Below are 16033 nucleotides of genomic sequence, written 5' to 3' on the forward strand. Positions count from 1 at the left end.
AGATCACGTTTTTTACATTTAAATATTATTTACAAAGAATTATCAGAATTTCGAACCTACAACCTCTTACACAGACAACATACATGTAGTGAGCAGATCAAATGTTGACTTTTATATGACAATTTTCAAATAGATATAAAACTATAGAACTATATTCCTGGCCAATGAAAACTTTTGATACGTCACAAGTTTAAAGGATATATATGTGTTGTAAATTAAACACGAAACAAAGCTAATTGCTCCTTGACACAATTTATATATAAGGGTATAAGTTGACAAAAAAAAAATCCCGTGGGATTTGAGGTTTTGAAGTAGTTTTGAAAAAAATCAGCATGTTATGAAATAAAGATAAATAAGCATAAATAAGATAGACATAAAAGATGACAATCTTTTTATTCATATATTTCTTATGTGTGTACAATACAAGATTACAAAGATTTTATTTATAGACTACAAATTGTAAAGGAAAAACCATCTAAATAAATGAAGAAATGAATTCTAATAGTAGTGGTCATCAATTTCAATAGTAGTGCATGGAGTAGTGGGGAAAAAAATTGGGGATTAATATTGAAAGTTACAAAATGAATAGACCAATAGACCATCCACTATTATATTCATAACACTTCCCTTGAATGTCCATTTCATAAGAATATGCTTCATTAAAACCTTATTAGGAAAAACCCTATGAGATAAAAACCTAGTGAAGGAAAAATAGTACAATATTCCTTTTAATACGCAACTACAACCTTACCAGGAAAATCCAGTGAGAAAAATCATAGTTAAGAAAATATAGTACATATTAACTCCCCTCATGAAAATATCAATCAAGATATTTAATTTGACCAACTTCAATATTAAGAACTGGTTTTTAGACTATTGTAGTAGGGAGCGCCTTAGTGAATTTGCTGAACAATAATAACATTATCCTTATGGAGATCATGTGTGAAAAAAAAACTTTGGTGAAATATAGTTTGTTCTCCTTTAATGTATCATTCCTTTAATGGAGTAATACATGCAATGTTATCTCCATATATAATCGTTAGGATCATTTCTCCATAAGACAAGCCACATGTCTGACGAATGTATTGAATCACAGAGTTTAACCAAACACATTCCCAGCTTGCTTTTGTATATTGCTAAATTTTCTCATAGGTAACAAAGTATATGTTTAATTATATGTCAATATCTTCGCGTGGGAGAAAAACTATATTTTGTTAATAAATTTATAGAAAATGATATATCATGTATTGTATGTCCATCAAGATGCATAAATGCTCATATTGCAAAGATATGATATTTCATGACCAAATAGTTTTTCATCATTTTCTCGAGATAAAAAATGATTTTATTCACATCTAATGATCTTACAACCATCAGAGTGCTTAATGGATGTTATTTATCCATATAAAATTATTTCGACACTCTTGCAATATAATTTTCTTGATACATAAAAATATCATTTTTCAAATGTTCAATTTGCAATCCAAGAAAATTTTTTGTTCTTCCAAGATCTTTCAAAACTTTTTTTAAACAACAATTATAACAAACCCAGTTCCAAAATTTCTATGGAAATACATGGACAATATCATTTTTTATATCAATATTTCAATAAATATTCACGAGACAATTATACAACATGAGTCCAGATTGCTTTAGTCCATATAATGATTTATTCAATGTAATTAAATCCTTCAGAAATTTTCATTTAAATACCATTATGAAGCGAGCTATTTAAATAGGTTGTAACAATATCAATTAGGTGCAAATCAAGTCTTTCATGTAATGTCAGACTAATTATGTATCAAAAAGTTATTGCATCCACCAGAAGTGAGTATGTTTGTTCATAATCAATTCCAGGTCTTTGCGAAAAACATTGGGTGACAAGCCACGCTTTATATCTTACAATTCCACCTTTATCATTTCTTTTTCCCGTAAATACTCATTTATATCCTACTGGTTTTACACCTTCAGATATTAGGACTACAAGTCGAAAAACTTTTCATTTTTCAAGAGAGTTTAACTCTACCTCAATTACACATTTCCATTTTAGCCAATAATTTTTTTGTCGACATTCTTTAATAGACTTGTAGTCATGATCCTCAATATTTATTATATTTAGCGCTATATTATATACAAACATTATTGATATCAATTTCATCTCGGTTCCATCATATAACATTTATGATAAAATTTATTGAGATCTCTTTATTTTCATGAATTTCAGATACCTGAGTTTCTGCTGGAACTCCAATATTACTTATAATTTGATTCTTTTATAGAGTTTTATTTGAAATTATTATATCCTCAACTTGACCATTTTCATTCGTTGCTCTATTTTTTCAAGGATTTTTATCTTTGGAACCGATTGGTCTTCCACGTTTCATGCATATATGTTATAATTTCATTAGTTTGTCCAACTAGAACATCGACATTAATTAGAGCAATAACAGCCGGTACATGTGATTTGGTCACTTTCTTTGAGTTTGTAAATGCTTCTAGCAAATTATTAGCTAATATTTACGAATGAATTATCTTTTGGATAATTAGTTTACGTTCTTTAGTACAAGGATCAAAATGAGACAATGATAATTCATACTAATATTTTTTTTCAGCTGATTATTTTCTCCCCGAAATTTTGATTCATCAAAATCACAATTGACAAAACTAGCCATGAATAAATCTCTCACCAATTGTTTTAGATACTCTGTTATATATGGAGATTCAATTCCAACATAAATTCCCAACGTCCTTTGAGGTCCCATTTTTATTGTGTTGTAGTGCAGCAATTAAAATATATATCGCACATTCAAAACTTCTTATATGGAAAATATTAGGTATGTACCAAATACCAATTATAATGGGAAAGTTTTATAATAGCTAGTTGGCATGATGCGAATTAATGTTGTTGCATGTAAAATATCATGTCTTCTTTTTATATTTGAACATCAACAACATGGTCAACATTAATTTTGGCACTGTCTAGACATATTTTCTTAATTGGATAATCATGAAATTATGCTCTTAATCAAATCAATTAAGCAAGTAATCTCGCAAACGCCTGGTTGCGATTTGATAATAAACAAAGATGTGACCATCTTATTGATGCATCAATTAAAACCATAAAATATTCAAATGGTTCACAATGGTAGATATAGTGTTCCACAATATCACATTGTATACGTTCTAGAAATAAAAATCAACACATAAAAAATTCATTAGATTAAAAAATTTCCTGGTTCTTTAATGAATGTTCACATTAATTATGTAATATTTTTCGCATTATTATTGATTCGGAATAGTCCAACTGTTCATGCCAAACTATAAACATATTTTTATCTGTAAACTACTGGTTTGCAATATGTGATTTAATTGTACTAATATATGTGTAGTACTAGACGGAGAATAACACAATCATTTTTTTTATATGCATTATTATTTTGAGACTATACTCGTAATACAAATATATTCAACATTGTCTTCAATAGTTTTCTCAACAGGATATCCATTTCAGCATATATCCTTAAAACTTAACAAATTTCTTTAAGACTTAGAATAATATAATGCATCAACAATATAAATTTGTATTCCTCTTATCATAAGAAGATATTGCTCTTCCGGAGCCTTCAATCAATTTTTTTTAACAACAATTACAATACCGTAAATAAATGCATGTATTTAAATATAATTAAGAATACATACATTATACATTCACAAAATAAGTGTTTAGTTGTCAAACACTTAAAAATTTGAATTTTTTTTTATTAAACAAAACCTAGATAAACAAAAAATCACGTTCACCAGATCATTTCTTATTTATTCTAGAAAGAAAGAGAAACAAAATTAAATTTAAAATACATAATATCTAAACTAATATATCCACAGCAGATCATATCTTTTATATAGACAATATATAATTAACAAGGTGATGACTTTCATTTCCAACAATTAAGATTTTCTAGAAAACATAAATATGTTAACTAAAACGCATTTCATTTCCAACAATTTCACTATAAAAACTAATAATTTTGAAAATAATTCAACGTTTATTCTAATTCCAATTTTAGAATGAAGGCATTAAACAAAGTGATGTGAAAATGAGGTAATTAATTAGGCAAGATTTGTTAAAGCTAATAGCTGTGGTGGAAATAATTTGTTTGTTTGTCAATAGCATCAAAAATATAATTTCAACAAATAAAATTTAGTAACATCAATATTGCTAAGATTGAGATCACAATCACAAATAAAAAAATTCTTGATCTTTTTCTCCTTATTTTTTTTTATTGATGCTTGATATAGGTAAACATAATGTTTCGGTGTACTACGAGTACGTGGGTATGAAATTTTCTTTCTCATTATTCTTTTCATTTTTTTTCTTATTATTTTATTTATTATCTTTCCACTTCTAGTAGAAATGTGTGGTTTTGAAATAATCACTATGATAATAACCTCAATTTGGTCCACATGATGAGTTTGTCCATCATATTATTTTTCACTTCTGGTGGAATTATTATTTTGTTCAACCATAAAAAGACAAGAAATATACTCAAAATATTTCTAGAAATCTTCTCTAGGAAGATTAAATTATTGGAAAAAAATTATGAACATCACATTAATTTTTGCACATTGTTTAAATTTTCTTCAAGAAAATTTCTTAAAATTTAATTTTTTAATACTTGTTGAAATCTTCTTCGAGAAGATCAAAATTATAGAATTACTTTTAAAATCTTCTTCTGGAAGATTGAATTATTAAAAAAATTAATATTGTTACGTTATAATAAAAATTTAACTAATAAAACTATATAAAAGGGTTTATATGCAAAATTCCTCAACTATGCAATATTAACAAATTGGAGGGGCTTAATTGCAAAAGAACCAAAATTTAATAAAAACCCTTTCCTTCTCTTCCGAAACCAATTTATTTCGGGGAGGGCTTGAGGGGGTTGTGAGTGCGCAAGGAAAAAGAAAAGAAAGAGAGAAAGGAAGCTTAATTGCCGCGAGATCGATCGAACTGTCTGGAGATTCGAGATCAGAACCAAGTTATCGATCCTTTCAAACTCTCAATTTGGTATATCTCTAACTCTCTTAACCCTTCTTGAAACCCTAATTTTCTCGATTTGTCGAATTTACGTTTGAAACTCGAATTAGGGTTTGATAATTGGAATTAGGGTTTAATGGAGTAAATCATAACTCGTGGAATTTATCGATTCTTGTTTAATGGATTAAAACCTTGAAATTCTGGAATTAGGGTTTTGTAATGAATTCGAGAAATTGTGAATTTTGTCGATCTGTTGATTAGTTAACCGTATAAACTTGACACATATAAGAAAAACGAGATCTGTTGATTAAACCGAATACCAATTGAATATCGATCGAATTAGGGTTAGTTGACCTAATTTAGATTTCTATAATAAAAAAAAAGGGGTAGTAGATGTTATTATAACGGTATAGGAAATAAGAATACATGTTCGGTTATGCGGGAAACGAATGGTTTCGAATCAAAAGGTTAGTATTATACAAACCTGAGCAAAATATGAACCTGAGTATGGTATTGCGGGCCGCAAGAGAAAGTTTTACAGGCCGCAAGAGATAAGGTATAAAACATATGAACCTGAGTATGGTATTGCGGGCCGCAAGAGATAAGGCAGGAAACATCTGAATCTGAGTATGGTATTGCGGGCCGCAAGAGGAATTATTACGGGCCGCAAGATAGGAGACAGAGAATATCTGAACCTGAATATGGTATTGCGGGCCGCAAGAAAAATTATTGCGGGCCGCAAGATATAAGACAGAGAACAGACATACCAAAATTTCGGACTGGTTGGTTGCGGGCCGTAACAGGTTTCATTGCGGGCCGCAATAGGATACCCAGAAATGATTCTTACTGTATAATCAGGGCAAATCAAATGGAAATCGAACCCTAATTGTATTAGCTTTAATCGTATAGCTACCGTATATATTTAAATTATATTTATGTGTATATCTTAAATAGAACCGGTAGAGCAACAAGTTACGGAATCTCTCGAGACGTCTGAGACATAAGGGCGGATCTTGATCGTCCTACACAGGTGCGGGGTTTCTGGACTTGTCTGATATTTCATTTTCAGAACTAAACTGTTATTCGGTTGTCATGTTGAATACTTATTGTTGCATTAATTGAATTGTGCATTGCATCTGCATAGCCCAATCTATTTAAACTCGAATTGCTGTGATCTAATGAACTTGCATGTTGGTATGGTTTCCAGATTGTGTCGATCTATTATGATCTAATCTTAGATTGAAAGTCATCATAAATTGGAATGTGATTATGAATGTGTCACCACTGGTTGGTGAATGTGGAATTTGCAAAGTCTGCTAGCCGACTTTGATCGCAGGATCCTAAAGCTTTAGCCTACCTGGCCCTCTGCAGTCCCCAGTATCGGTTGGGGTGAGGTGCGAGTGACTTTATTATGGTTGTGATTATGGATGACTATTGTGTAACGTCTCTGTGACTCTAGGGCGTTATCCGGCGTGATAATGCGTTTGGACGGTCAGTTGATATTACGATATTCCGAATAAGGTTGAATGAATTTTCTTAATATGACTTGAAACCAGAAATTAGGAAATGGTTAAGCCAAAGCATTACAGATGGGTGTCAGATAAAGGGTCCAGCTCGGTGGAACATATGTAGGTGTCAGTAACCCTACAGATGGGGGTTTGATAAAGGGTCCAGCTCGGTTGAACATATGTAAGTGCTACCAGCTTTAATAAGATAAGTTAAGCCCTAAAAATTGCGTTGGTTTGAATTTCAATTTGGCAATTCCGTATTATTGATTTCATTTGATCATCTGTTGTCAGGTTTATGCATTTTTCTTATATACTGATATAAAATTGTAAAATGCTTTAGTTGTGGTTTCTTTTTGGAAATGGAACTAGATTGCAAGTCCAGCGACTCGTTGTGGCAAATTTCGCACTGAGAATTTATTCTCACCCCACTTTTGGGTTACTTTTTCAGGTTCTGGTGCAGCTGATAGTGGAGAGGCACGTCGGATCTAGGCCGTTGGTATATGCCACCTCTACCGAGTTTTTGTTTGGTATTTGACTAGAGATGTACATATATTTTTGGTTGTGATATATTCTCTATGTCATGTCCTCTGACTGTATCCATATGAGATACTGTTTTGTATACTATGGCCTATCTGATATTTTGATTTGAACCGTTATGTGAATTTGTGTCATTTTTGTTTGTTTGGGATTGGTTATCAATTATATCGTACTTGCCTTGTAAGCATATAGGAAACTGTATGTTTACGGCAGGGCCCTGTCACATCCTGAGGCTGCGGGGTGTGACAGGTCTCCTTGGGTGGTATCAGAGCATGGTTTAAGCCTGAACCTGAACCAGACTGATAGGATACGTGAGGGGATTACGTAATAATGGGATCGTCACGACTAACGGGGGATCTCGTATAATAAGTAGGGAATATAACTTCTTATAAACTTGTGTTCTTGTACAGAATTATGGAAGAACGTCGAGGTAGGGGACGACCCCGAACTAGGGATCTTGATGCTATTCCTGATCAGCCTATCGAGCCAGCCGCTGCTAGGGCTGGGAATGAATCTGAGGGTTCTGGAGGTGTTCAGGGTAGAGATCGGGATCGAGACTTAGATGAGAGGTTGATTGCGGCTTATAAGAGAGGTCGCCAAGCAGAAAGGCGTGAGGCAGTACCGGTGGTTCATGGGGGTGCACCTGAGGACTTCCGCAGGTTATATGATTCGTTCATGCGCTTAAACCCACCTCAGTTTGATGGAACCGGTGGGTATGCCGGGGCGGAAGAGTGGCTAGAGAAAGTAAATGCGAAGCTCGTTCTATGTCGGGCACCTACAGAGGATATGGTGGAGCTGGCGGAACAACTGCTAGGTGGTGATGCGAGGTTCTGGTGGAATGGAGCCCGACGTAACTATGACGGGGATGAGGTGAAGATACCGTGGGAATGGTTTGAACAGCAATTCACTCGGCGGTTTCTGAGCAATATACATCGTGAAGCGTTGCGGAGAAAATTTCTGGAGCTGAGGCAAGATGGGCGACCGGTAGCAGAGTATAACAATGAGTTTCTGGCATTATCCAGGTACGCGACAGATGTGCAAACCGATACAGCAAGGTATCATAGACAGTACCTGGACGGGTTGGACGGGAGTATATCTATGATAGTTGATACTCCGATGGCCACGGAGTTGCAGGCAATGATGGATCACGCGGAACAGGTGGAGATGCACGGGAAAAGAAGGAAAATGCAACTGGCCGAAAGAAATGTCAAGTAGCGGCCAGATCAGAGTCGGCAGAATGTGAGGCCGAGGGGAGGATTTTCGACTGTTAGACCCCCTCCTAGACAGGTTATGACTCCGAGGCCTCCTTTTAGGCCTGTAGCTACCTCGGGATTTCGGTCGGGATTTGCGCCTATGTGGTGCCGCTCGTGCAATCAGGCACATGATGAGGTTGAGTGCAGACGCCGCAACAGCTCGTGTTTCACATGCGGCAGCAGAGATCATTGGGCAAGAGAGTGCCCGCAAGCAACGGTAAAATTTCCAAGTGACAGTGGTGCGGGAAGCTCAGTCAATCGTGGCAGGGGTGGACCATCGTCGCGGGGACGAGGTATTTCTCAAGCCAGCGAAGGCAGGACAGCAGGACGGGTGTCGGCACATGCATTGGGCATTTCAGAAATTATACGCGACACCCCAGACGTGTTAGAAGAAGGCGAAGAAAAGAGGACCTCAGAGTATCAGACTGATGTGATGACAGGTATACTCTCTATCTCAGATCATGATGCATACTGCTTGATAGATACAGGGTGTAGCCATTCCATCGTGTCGAGGGCGTTGGTAGAGAATTGTCGATGGCCAGTGGAGACGGATAACCGGATTCTTAGTGTTCAGACTCCTTTCAGTTCCACCGACCAAGCCATTACAATTTGCCGAAACCGAAAAGTCAGAGTGGATGGAAGGGAATTCGAAGTGGACCTGTTAGTTATGGATATTACCGGATATGATGTATTGATAGGAATGGACTGGTTAACAAGACACGAGGCAATTATTGACTGTCCGCATCGTCGGATTCAGTTTTCGACTTCGAGAGGTATGTCATGCATACTCAACTGTAGAAAAATTGGAGGATTGATACCTTTTGTTTCAGCTGTAGAAGTGAGGCGCTTGATAGATTCAGGGTGCACTGCTTATTTGGCAACAGTAGTATACACTACCACAGAAGTTCCAGCGATTATTACTATTCCGGTGGTGTCAGATTTTGTTGATGTGTTTCCAGATGAGATAGCGGGGCTGCCACCAGAACGAGAAATAGAATTTGGCATCGAGTTAATACCAGGCACAACACCGATTTCGAAAACTCTGTATCGGATGGCTCCTGCGGAGTTGAAAGAACTTAAGGCGCAGTTAGAAGACATGTTGGAAAACGGGTTTATCAGACCCAGCACATCGCCATGGGGTGCTCCGGTATTGTTTGTGAAAAAGAAAGACTTGACCTTGCGGTTATGTATTGACTACCGTGAGCTGAACAAGGTGACCATGAAAAATAAATACCCGTTACCTCGTATTGATGATTTGTTTGATCAGTTGCAGGGTTCTTCGATATATTCAAAGATTGACTTGCGGACAGGGTACCATCAATTAAGGATTCGACCGAGTGATGTTGACAAGACAGCTTTCCGTACACGTTACGGGCATTATGAATACCTGGTCATGCCGTTTGGGCTAAGGAATGCTCCAGCAGCGTTCATGGATCTTATGCATCGGGTATTCCATGACCTGTTGGATTCTACAGTGGTGGTCTTTATTGATGATATACTGGTATATTCGAAATCTCGAGAAGAACATGAGGTGCATTTGCGAATAGTATTGCAGAGGTTACGAGAACATCAGCTGTTCGCGAAGTTTTCGAAGTGCGAGTTCTGGTTGGAGAAAGTGGCATTTTTAGGGCATGTAATTTCGGGGGAAGGGTTAGCAGTTGATTCCGAAAAAATTCGGGCTATCACGGAATGGAAGAGACCCGAGACAGTTACGGAGATTCGAAGCTTCCTGGGTCTAGCAGGATATTACAGAAGGTTCGTGCTCGGATTTTCGCAGTTAGCTGCTCCGCTTACAAAATTGTTACATAAAGGTGTGAAATTTGATTGGAGTACTGCTCAAGATCAGAGTTTCCAGGAGTTGAAGAATCGATTGGTATCTGCACCAGTGCTTGCAATGCCGATCACTGACAAAGAATATACCGTTTTCACTGACGCATCTCGATCAGGGTTGGGGTGTGTATTGATGCAAGATGATCATGTAATTGCCTACGCATCTCGGCAGTTGCGACCGCATGAGCAGAATTATCCGACCCATGACCTGGAGTTAGCCGCGGTAATTTTTGCATTGAAGATTTGGCGGCATTATCTGTATGGAGCGAAATGCTATATTTATACGGACAACCAAAGTCTGAAATACATTTTTACTCAAAAGGAGTTGAATCTGAGGCAAAGAAGGTGGTTAGAGTTGATGAAAGATTATGATCTGGAGATTCAGTATCACGCGGGGAAAGCGAACGTAGTAGCGGATGCATTGAGCAGGAAGAGTCAGGTAAACCTGGCATCTATTATCACAAGTGAAACACATCTTATGGAAGAAATGCGAAGGATGAGTTTATATGTTGGTGCATCACGTGAGTTCGCGCTGAAGACATCAGGTAGACATATCGGAGATGGAACTAGTACGGGCATATCCGCAGTTGCGCCGGTAATTCTGGCAGCAGTAGAAATTCGATCCGAATTGCATGAACAGATTAGAGCAGCACAACAGATAGACCCAAAATGCCAGCAGTACCGACAACACTACGAATCAAATGCAGATTCGCCGTTCCAAATTCAAGGAGACGGTATTCTGCGGTTTCATGACCGTATCTGTGTTCCAAATGACTCGGAGTTGAAGAACATAATTTTATCAGAAGCGCATGACTCGGGATATGCTATCCACCCCGGAGAAGTCAAGATGTACCAAGATCTAAAGCGATATTTCTGGTGGCCGAAAATGAAAAGAAATGTGCAAAATTATGTCGAGAAGTGTCAAACTTGTCAGCAAGTCAAAGCCGACAGACGAAGAAAGGCGGGATTACTAAGACCTCTGGACATACCTACAAGAAAATTTGAGTCGATCACGATGGATTTCGTAACTGGACTTCCGAGAACTGTGGGAAGGTATAATACCATCTGGGTTATAGTGGACAGGTTAACGAAGATGGCGCATTTCATTCCACTCCGGATTGAGACATCCGGGAGAGAATTAGTGGATCTATTCTTAAAGTATCAATTCAAATACCACGGCTGTTCGCGAAATATTATTTCTGACCGAGACCCTCGATTTACTTCTCATTTTTGGGAAAGCTTTCAAAAGGCTATGGGTACCAAGTTGAAATTCAGTACAGCGCACCATCCTCAAACTGACGGTCAGTCCGAGCGAACTATACAGACATTGGAAGACATGCTCCGGTCCTGTGCATTAAACTTTCGAGGTTCTTGGATCGATCATCTGTACTTGGTGGAGTTCGCGTACAATAACAGTTATCATTCGAGCATCGGAATGTCACCGCAAGAAGCACTAACAGGACAACAGTGCCGTACTCCACTGTGGTGGGGACCAGCGGGTACATACTCACCTACAGGGCCTCAAATGCTAGAAGAAGTTGCCGAAAAGACAAAAGTTGTTATGAGTCGGCTTAAATCAGCTCAAGAGCGACAAAAGAAATATGCAGATGTTCATCGAAGACCGTTGGAATTTCCAGAAGGGGATCACGTATGGCTCCGAGTTTCACCTGTCAGGGGTGTACATCGATTCGGCGTTTCGGGTAAGTTGAGTCCCCGATACATTGGACCGTTTCAGATTACAAAGCGAGTTGGGCCGGTAGCTTATGAGCTGGCATTGCCACCCGCATTGGATCGAGTTCATCCGGTGTTCCATGTATCACAGCTACGCCGGTACGTGCGAGACCCATCGCATTGCATTGATCATTCCAATTTACACGTGCAAGATGACTTGACCTATCAGGAAGAACCGATGCAACTACTGGACAGAAAAGAACAGCGACTGCGGACTAAGGTAATCAAACTCGTGCTGGTCAAGTGGGGCCGTCATTCGGATAAAGAAGCGACATGGGAAAGCGAAGAAAGCATTCGAGAGAAGTATCCAGAGTTATTCGACGATTCAGGTACGAAATCAAGTTCAGAGGACTGAACTTTATTTTAAGGGGGGGAGAAATGTTACGTTATAATAAAAATTTAACTAATAAAACTATATAAGAGGGTTTATATGCAAAATTCATCAACTATGCAATATTAACAAATTGGAGGGGTTTAATTGCAAAAGAACCAAAATTTAATAAAAACCCTTTCCTTCTCTTCCGAAACCAATTTATTTCGGGGAGGGCTTGAGGGGGTTGTGAGTGCGCAAGGAAAAAGAAAAGAAAGAGAGAAAGGAAGCTTAATTGCCGCGAGATCGATCGAACTGTCTGGAGATTCGAGATCAGAACCAAGTTATCGATCCTTTCAAACTCTCAATTTGGTATATCTCTAACTCTCTTAACCCTTTTTGAAACCCTAATTTTCTCGATTTGTCGAATTTACGTTTGAAACTCTAATTAGGGTTTGATAATTGGAATTAGGGTTTAATGGAGTAAATCATAACTCGTGGAATTTATCGATTCTTGTTTAATGGATTAAAACCTTGAAATTCTGGAATTAGGGTTTTGTAATGAATTCGAGAAATTGTGAATTTTGTCGATCTGTTGATTAGTTAACCGTATAAACTTGACACATATAAGAAAAACGAGATCTGTTGATTAAACCGAATACCAATTGAATATCGATCGAATTAGGGTTAGTTGACCTAATTTAGATTTCTATAATAAAAAAAAAGGGGTAGTAGATGTTATTATAACGGTATAGGAAATAAGAATACATGTTCGGTTATGCGGGAAACGAATGGTTTCGAATCAAAAGGTTAGTATTATACAAAGCTGAGCAAAATATGAACCTGAGTATGGTATTGCGGGCCGCAAGAGAAAGTATTACGGGCCGCAAGAGATAAGGTATAAAACATATGAACCTGAGTATGGTATTGCGGGCCGCAAGAGATAAGGCAGGAAACATCTGAATCTGAGTATGGTATTGCGGGCCGCAAGAGGAATTATTACGGGCCGCAAGATAGGAGACAGAGAATATCTGAACCTGAATATGGTATTGCGGGCCGCAAGAAAAATTATTGCGGGCCGCAAGATATAAGACAGACAACAGACATACCATAATTTCGGACTGGTTGGTTGCGGGCCGTAACAGGTTTCATTGCGGGCCGCAATAGGATACCCAGAAATGATTCTTACTGTATAATCAGGGCAAATCAAATAGAAATCGAACCCTAATTGTATTAGCTTTAATCGTATAGCTACCGTATATATTTAAATTATATTTATGTGTATATCTTAAATAGAACCGGTAGAGCAACAAGTTACGGAATCTCTCGGGACGTCTGAGATAAGGGCGGATCTTGATCGTCCTACACAGGTGCGGGGTTTCTGGACTTGTCTGATATTTCATTTTCAGAACTAAACTGTTATTCGGTTGTCATGTTGAATACTTATTGTTGCATTAATTGAATTGTGCATTGCATCTGCATAGCCCAATCTATTTAAACTCGAATTGCTGTGATCTAATGAACTTGCATGCTGGTATGGTTTCCAGATTGTGTCGATCTATTATGATCTAATCTTAGATTGAAAGTCATCATAAATTGGAATGTGATTATGAATGTGTCACCACTGGTTGGTGAATGTGGAATTTGCAAAGTCTGCTAGCTGACTTTGATCGCAGGATCCTAAAGCTTTAGCCTACCTGGCCCTCTGCAGTCCCCAGTACCGGTTGGGGTGAGGGGCGAGTGACTTTATTATGGTTGTGATTATGGATGACTATTGTGTAACGTCTCTGTGACTCTAGGGCGTTATCCGGCGTGATAATGCGTTTGGACGGTCAGTTGATATTACGATATTCCGAATAAGGTTGAATGAATTTTCTTAATATGACTTGAAACCAGAAATTAGGAAATGGTTAAGCCAAAGCATTACAGATGGGTGTCAGATAAAGGGTCCAGCTCGGTGGAACATATGTAGGTGTCAGTAACCCTACAGATGGGGGTTTGATAAAGGGTCCAGCTCGGTTGAACATATGTAAGTGCTACCAGCTTTAATAAGATGAGTTAAGCCCTAAAAATTGCGTTGGTTTGAATTTCAATTTGGCAATTCCGTATTATTGATTTCATTTGATCATCTGTTGTCAGGTTTATGCATTTTTCTTATATACTGATATAAAATTGTAAAATGCTTTAGTTGTGGTTTCTTTCTGGAAATGGAACTAGATTGCAAGTCCAGCGACTCGTTGTGGCAAATTTCGCACTGAGAATTTATTCTCACCCCACTTTTGGGTTACTTTTTCAGGTTCTGGTGCAGCTGATAGTAGAGAGGCACGTCGGATCTAGGCCGTTGGTATATGCCACCTCTACCGAGTTTTTGTTTGGTATTTGACTAGAGATGTACATATATTTTTGGTTGTGATATATTCTCTATGTCATGTCCTCTGACTGTATCCATATGAGATACTGTTTTGTATACTATGGCCTATCTGATATTTTGATTTGAACCGTTATGTGAATTTGTGTCATTTTTGTTTGTTTGGGATTGGTTATCAATTATATCGTACTTGCCTTGTAAGCATACAGGAAACTGTATGTTTACGGCAGGGCCCTGTCACATCCTGAGGCTGCGGGGTGTGACAAATATGAACATGTTAAAATTGAATACTATGACATAATGATTTTTTTTATGGCTTCGGGCCAATGCTATGTCCTCAATTAAAGCATCAGTTAAATAGTTGTTAAATGTTAATACTATGATATCATTTAGACTTGAATTTACTTGGGGCCAATTTTTTTTTCCAAAATTCTTTTTAAATAATATAAAATGGCTTCGGGCCAATAAAAAAAAAAATTGTTGAAATCTTCTTCAAATTTAACATTATAAAAAATTGTTGAAATCTTCTTCGAGAAGATTAAATTATTGGAAATAAAATATTGCACAAAAAATATAAATCAGATCTAAATTTAACATTATAAAATTTATGATCAATGGATAGCTTCCGGCCTTTTGATAAATTAAAAACTTATGATTAACATATGGCTTCGTATCATTTGATAAACTTGAAAAATCGAAATTAACAAATGATTTCAGGTCATTTGATAAAATTAAGAATCTATAAATAATAGATAAATTATAAATGAACATATTGATTTTTAATATGAGATAAATTCTCAACTTTTATCTCATATTTAACATATTGGTCTTCGGGCCATTTGAAATTTATATGTAACACAATAGAATCATAAAATAATATAAAGCAACAAATTGGTCTTGGGCCATTTGATAAAGAAGTCAAAACAAAATTTTGATTTCTCAAGTAAATATGAATTAATCATCCCATTCCATTACCAATTACTAATAATAAGTATCATTTAAATAAATGATATAAAAATAAATAAATATTAAAGTTACCCCGAACCTTCAACTAGTCAAGCTCTCGTGCTGATAACGTGTTATAAAATAAAGATAAATGAGCATAAACAAGAATAAAGAAGATTACAAAATGACAATCTCTTTATTTATATATTTCTCATGTGTGTACAATACAAGATTACAAAATTTTTATTTATAGGCTATAATTCTAAATGAAAAACCATCTAAATAAATGGAAAAATGAATTCTAATAGTAGTAGTCATCAATTTCAATAGTAGTGTATGGAGTAGTAAGGAAATAAATTGAGAATTAATATTGGGAGTTACAAATAAAATGAATGCTTTGCATAACACAGCATTCAATATTGGAAATACGGATGAGAAATCTATGTGCACATTAAAATTTAGAAAGTTGGACATTTATTTTTTTCTGAAAAAAACATAGAGATAGATCGATATTCC

At 36.5% G+C, this 16033-nt stretch overlaps 1 protein-coding gene and 1 long non-coding RNA gene across 2 annotated transcripts in view; both read left to right on the plus strand.

Annotated features, from left to right (window-relative positions):
* The window catches only part of LOC144554053 (disease resistance protein RGA2-like), a 72583-nt gene that overhangs the window by 36814 nt on the left and 19736 nt on the right, over positions 1–16033 (plus strand). The window lies entirely within an intron of this gene.
* LOC144553987 (uncharacterized) lies at positions 4941–7177 on the plus strand. The gene is made up of 3 exons (XR_013511498.1): positions 4941–5065; positions 5990–6065; positions 6992–7177. It is a non-coding gene; the product is annotated as an uncharacterized LOC144553987 (long non-coding RNA).

This window comes from Carex rostrata, chromosome 5, assembly GCF_964058835.1.
Source record: "Carex rostrata chromosome 5, lpCarRost1.2, whole genome shotgun sequence".
Taxonomy (NCBI): Eukaryota; Viridiplantae; Streptophyta; class Magnoliopsida; order Poales; family Cyperaceae; genus Carex; species Carex rostrata.